Raw genomic sequence first — 6192 nt, forward strand, 5'->3', positions numbered from 1 at the left:
GGGGGGGGGGGGGGGGAGGGTGTGCAAGGGAAAGCTGGGCTGGGAACGGAGCCGGCAGCCGCATCCCTGCCCGGTGCCCCAGGCACTAGGTTCCACTACCTCTTTCAAGCTCAGCGTCTTTGTGGGTTCAATGCATAGTGGCTGCTCCCAGGCCCAGGGGCTACCCCACTGCTACCCCCTGTGGCAGCCTGTCTAAGCAGGACCCCCCACCCCACAACCAGGTCACTACAAGTGCTGGGAGCTGGAGAGCCAGCCCTTGCCCGAGGGGGTTGGTTCACAGCCTGAACACGCCGGGCCCGTTGCCCAGCAGAGCCGCGTGCCCTGGCTCCCAGCCCAGAGTCTCCCCCTCTGGAGCAGGCAGGGATCCCTTTCTTCTGCAGCAGGGCATGTGGGGTGCAGAGCCGGACACCCCAGGATAGCCCAGGACCTGTGCCAGCAGCTTCTCCGCCGCCCCCAGAGCCACCTGGGGCTGGCACCGTGCTGCAACACGGACTGGACCTGCAGGGCAGGGGAGAAAGGCTCGGCCCTTACAGGGCCCCTTTGCTCCCCGACGCTGATGGGCGGGCGGTGCCATGGCAACGCAGCAGGGTGGCCATGCGCCCTGCCATCCGGAGAGAGCACATCAGGTTGTCATGGCGACGGCGGGTTCACCCGGGGCCCAGTGATGAGGAATGGCTTCCTTACAAATGGGGGGAGGCGGCTGGGTCAGGCCTGGCCTGGCTTCGTGCTGGGGCCTGGCCTGGCAGTGCCCGGCCGATGGGTGCATGCATCCCCTCAGGGCACGGGGGGGAACGATGACACATGGTCCCTGCCTGGCATTCCCCACTCTTCCTGGCTCCGGGGCTAATGAAGGGCTTGTTTCTGCAGCCCAGAAGGACACAGAGGCAGCCAGCCGGCACAACAACCCGTGCCCACCCCACTCCCACCCAATTGCTGCCCAGTCGTGTGGGCCTAGCCACCAGCCCTGCAGCCCTGCCCGAGTCTCCTCCTGGGGCTGTGGGGCACGTACAGCACTGGAGCCAGCCCCAGGCCCGGCCGGGAGCTCCGCGGGCTTCCCCATTCCCGCCTGTGCTCGCTGTCAGCCGTGGGCGGGAGAGCCGCACCAGCTGGCGCTCGTCACGGGAACAGCCCTCGCCAGCTCCCGGCTGTGTGCCAGAGCCCGGCTCCCACGGGCCGGGCTGCACACACTCGGCTCTGTGCGGACACCCTCCTGCCACAGGCGTGGGATGCTGCACGAGGCCGGGGCCTGCAGGCTCACGCAGCCTGGGAGGAAGGCGCAGGGGCAGGGTTTGGCTCCAGTCTCATGCCAGGATGGGGCAAAGCCAGTTCTCCAGGTACCCCCATCCCAGGGCTGCCCCAAGGCCCAGCTCCATGCACTTCCTGCAGCCGGCCCCGGACAGCCCTTCGCTGCTCACAACCTGCTGCAGCCCTGGCTAAGGAGTGGCGTGATTCACTCCTCTGTCCCCAGAGCTTCTACCCGTCCTGTTTGCACAACTCTGTGATCCCTCCGTGCCACGCACAAGGCATGGGCAAGCTGACAGCCTCTTCCTTCCTGCCTGGGGGGCATAGCAAGCTCCTGGGGCTTTATCATGACCATGCAACACAGGAAGGAGTGGGGGTGGGACATGCCCTGCTTCCATGCTGTGCCCCTGCCTACAGCACCGCTGCAGAGCATCCAGAAGCCAGCTACCCTCAGCCAGATTTCCCCAGGGGATGGGTCATGCTCAGCAGCCCAGGACAGGGACCCAGGTGGGGGCAAGGCCCCCGATACTCGCAGAGGTGGGCAGGGCAGGCTCCTGGCTATGGGGGGAGCACCCTCACCAAGGGCCAGGATTGGTGCAGGGGCAGGCCAGACCTCACTGGTACAGCTGGCTGGCACTAGGGTGCCTGGAGGATACATGTGCTGCCTGAACGCTGCCCAGTGCCTGGCCCCAGGACAAGCACCTGGGGAAGTCCCCCTCCAACACTCCTGTGAGCCTTTGCCCCACAGCTCAGGCTATGAAGCATGTGTCGCTCTAGGAGCAATGGGCTGGGAATCCATCCGCAGGTGCCCGGGGAGCACCCAGACCCCGACCCGACCCAGCCACAGCCCAGCAGAGCTCAGATACAGGAATATCCCCCTCCCCTGGAAGAAGGGACCTGCAGCCTCTCCCCCCCACTGACAAGCAGATCCCAGAGTGGGGTGCAGCCCACGTCACAGACTCGGGGTGCAGCAGGGCTCCCACCAGGTGCTGCCTGCCATCATCTCAGGGCCTGGACAGGGGCTGCCTGCTCGCCCCTCCCTCTGGCCCCAGGGCACAGGGTGTGAGCCACCCTCAGGACCAACCAGCTGGCCTCCCTGCCATGTGCTCATGCAGGCAGTACTGCACTGGTACATCCCACATGCAGCAGCCGGGGGAACTGGGGACAATGCAACAAGTAACAGGCGATTGTAGTCATCACTCCAGCCTCCTTGCTCAGAGCCAGGACAGCTGGAAGGGCAGGGAGCATCATGATGCCAGGTCCCTGGAGAATCCTGTCCCAGGGCAGGGATTCAGTGGCTCTACAGTGAGGGGGAAAGGGGCCAGCTCAAGTCCGTGCAGCAGCTGCTGAGCAAGTGCGAGGAGGCAGTGGAGTGTGCTGTGACCAGCGAGTCATGACCTGGCGCAGGCACCAGCACGCGGGTCAGCAGTTAGTTCTGCTAGTAGTTAGCAGGAGCGGGGAGGCTGTGAAAGGGAGCCCGGCCCACCGTTGCCATCACCGGGGTGTCTGCGCTTTGGACGCTCCTCGGCAAAGCATTGGCCAGGGCCTGGACCCCAGGCAGCATGAAGCATCTGCCTGGCCCTGGTTCCCCTCCACAACTGCTTCTAAGCCCTGCTCTGCAGCACAGGTGCAGTTCCCCAGGCAGGCATCCCAATGCCTGTCCAGACAAGCGGCCAGAGGGAAAACAGCCACCGCTGCCCCAGCCCCTGGTGGCTTCTGAGGCATGAAGGGCTCTCATCTTGTCCCTCATGCCCATCCTGTCTCCCCACCAGTGTGCAACCAGCCCCAGCCGGGCACATCCTGCTCTGCTGTGGCCTGGAGCCCAGCGTCCCCAGGTCAGACAGAGCTCAGGAATGTGCAGGCAGGGCCCAGTCCCCAGCCTGGGGCTCCCACCACCGCTCCGCTCTCTCTGGCCCACATGGCCCTTCCTCTGCTCCTGTTGATGCAGCCCCCGGGCTCTGCAGGGCCAAGGAGCAGCCACAGTGACCAGAAGCCATAGGATCAATGCTGCTTGCCACCCCCGGCCGCCCACACTGCAGGGCTGCTGTTGCCTGGTCCTCAGGGGAAAGCGGGAGCCTGGGCAGCTGCTCTGCACCTGGTCTTGCCTGCTACAGCCACCCCCGACTGCCCCGGCCCCTTCCACAGCTTGGGGGTGGAGGCAGAGTGAGGCAACCTCTGCGGAGGCAGGGGGGGCACGTGGTACTGAGAGCAGGAGGATGAAGTGGACCCCCTGGACCTCTCTGGCCAGGCAGCCAGCTCGGGCATGAGCATCGGGGCTCCTGCTGTCATGGGTGAAAGGGAGGGGTGCAGCTTGGTGGGGCAGGGCAGGGCAGGGCAGGGCATCTTGGGCCTGCTCCCAGCCAGCCTGAGCCCCAGCCTCCCAGAGCAGCTGCAGCAGGCAGGGCCAGGGCTACGTTGGCTGGGGCCAAAGGCAGGGAGCCTCCAGCCCACTCCTCTTCAGCCTGACCCAACTTGATGGTAGCTTCAGGGCTGCAGAGCCCCGGAGCCCAGCCCAAGCCTCCCTCTGGCACTGCCATGGGACTCATTGGGAGCTTGCCCCAGTGAACAGCTCCTGCATTTCCCCCAGCCAGCCCAAGGGGGCTACACACTATTTCCCAGCCGGGGAGCAGAAGTGCAGGGAGCCCCAGCCACACACCTTGCAGCTTTACCAGGGGGTCATTAACAAGGAACTAAGCAAAGCGACAGCCCCAAGCACTCTGAGGCCATGGGAGGCCACAGAGCTGGAGAAGGGCAAATCCAGCAGGCAAGGGCATGGCGGGTGGGCAACATCACTCTCCTGGCCAACTGTGTGGCTGGAAGTGTGTCTCCATCGCACCCTGCAGAGATCTGTCCAGGGCCCAGTTCAGCTCCACGTTCTCAGCCGTAAGGTAGATGATGGAGCAGGGCAGGTGCCCAGGGAGCCCACTGGCACTGCCGGGCTGGGAGGGCCACGGGCTGCCCGCAGCCCCAGGACAGCTTTCACAGAGACCCCAAGGGACTGGAGAGACTGTGGAAAGTGCCGCATGCTCCCCACAGGAAGGAGACATCAGGCACATGGAGCCAAGCAGGGAGGAGCAGGTGAGGAGGCTGAAGGGGCTCCAAGGGTCATGGGGGGCCGCACGTCGAACTCCTCTCACTCTGGGCTGCCCCCAGGCTGCACCGTGCATGCTGCTCCCAGCTGCAGCGCCACGCCCAACTGGGAGCAGTGTCACAAAGGACGTAGAGATAAGCTGCCAAGAGCCCAAAGGAGGCAACAAGAACATTGGAAAATGTGACCTGTGAGGAAAGGCTGAAGGAACCAGGCTTGTTTAGTCTGGAGGAGATGGCGGAGGGCAGAAAGGAGACTGCCGCTGCATCCACGAAAGGAGCATGATCAATTGTTCTGCCGGCCCACAGGGAAGGGCAGGAAGGAATCAGCTTAACTGCAGCCAGGATGATGCAGGCTGGAAGCTGGGAAAGCTCCATAGCCAGAAGGGATGTGGGAGCTGGTGCAGAGGGGGCAGGGTAGAGAACCACCCTCCAGCAAGGCTTTCAGATTTGGCTGGACACCTGCCATGGGTCTAGGAACCGCAGGTCCCTCTGGCTCTGGGGTGCACGGCGCACAGCCCCTTCCAGACCTCTGCCTGCCGGGTTAGGCCTGGTGCTTATGGCAGCACCCGGGGACCAGCTGAGAGCAGGGGTCGTTGTGCACCAAGGTGTTAGGGTGGGCCACGGGCATGGCCAGAACCAGGCCCTGCTGGGATGGGTTGCTCAGCTCAGCTGACAGCAACCCCCACTGCATCGTGGTGGAGGGGAGCAGAGAGGCATTGCCCAACTGGACTGCAGCTGAGAGAGATGCCTGCCCATGAGTCTGGACACTGTGACCCCCCCAGCCCAGGCAGGCAGGATCCAGAGGTCCAAGCCCACCCAAGGGCAAAGGCAGCTAGAGGAATAACACCGGGGGGAAGCGGGGACATTGGCAAAGCCTTGAGCTGGCAGGAGCTGCGACCAGTTCCAGGTTCCAAGGCCAGACCTGGATTTCCTCCAGCTGCTCCGGGATGTGGCTTCTGGGAAGGTGGTTCCCCTCCCCCGGCCTTCCCCTCCCGCAGGTTGCTCTGCCGTGGCACAGATCCTTCCCCCACAACTTCTCTGCTGCAGATGAGGGATCTGCTAGGCTTCCTGCCCCCACCCAGCTGCCCTGCACAGCATGCCTGGCGAAGTGCCTGGCTCGACGGGCCACAGCCTGGCAGAGCCCTTTTGATCTGGGTGCGGCAGCCGGCAGCCAGCAGCCACGACTGCAGCCTGTGAGCAACAGCCACGCGGATGCCACCAGGACGCTTTCCTGGTGCTCGACCTGGACCTCAGCAAGCCGGAACCACTTGCTCATGTCAGCGAGATGTTGGCACAAACTCACAACCAAGCTGAGGCGAGACTAGGCTGGGTCCAAAAAAGAAGGGGGTCTCACACTGCATGTCAGCTGCAAAAACCCTGTGCTTTGCTCCTGGGCAGCCTCCGCCTGCAGAGGTGGCACGAAGAAAAACACCCAAAGGAAGCCAGATGGGATGGGGTGAAACTCCTGCCCGGCCACAAACAAAGCTGCCTGGGGAGTAAATATTATTCTAGCAAAGTACAGGGCTGTTTGCCCTGAAATGCAGAGTGAGGAAAGGGCAGTGGCTCTGGCAGGACCGTGACACCCCAGCCCCAGCCCCAGCCCCAGCCCCAGCCCCAGCCCTACGGTGCCTGCTCGGGGCCAGCCGCGATGGGGTGTCAGGATCCTGGCTCTGCTCTTGGATGTGGAACCATGTCTGGGCCCTGGGTGCCAGGCATGGCCCAGCAGTATGTGAGCGGGGGGTGCCTGCTGGCTGCATGGCCTGGGCCCTGCAGCAGGTTTCACACCACAGGCAGGTGCCACATTGGTCATGGGCCTCTTGGGGAGTCTGGCTGTGGGCTATGGCATGGTGGTTATGGGAA

At 64.2% G+C, this 6192-nt stretch overlaps 1 protein-coding gene across 1 annotated transcript in view; it reads right to left on the minus strand.

The window, feature by feature from the left end:
• KCNN3 (potassium calcium-activated channel subfamily N member 3) overlaps nucleotides 1-6192 on the minus strand; it is a 23846-nt gene that overhangs the window by 16410 nt on the left and 1244 nt on the right. The gene's annotated exons all lie outside the window — the stretch shown is intronic.

Source organism: Gavialis gangeticus, unplaced genomic scaffold (genome assembly GCF_001723915.1).
Source record: "Gavialis gangeticus isolate Ggan-Ray unplaced genomic scaffold, GavGan_comp1, whole genome shotgun sequence".
Classification (NCBI taxonomy): domain Eukaryota; kingdom Metazoa; phylum Chordata; order Crocodylia; family Gavialidae; genus Gavialis; species Gavialis gangeticus.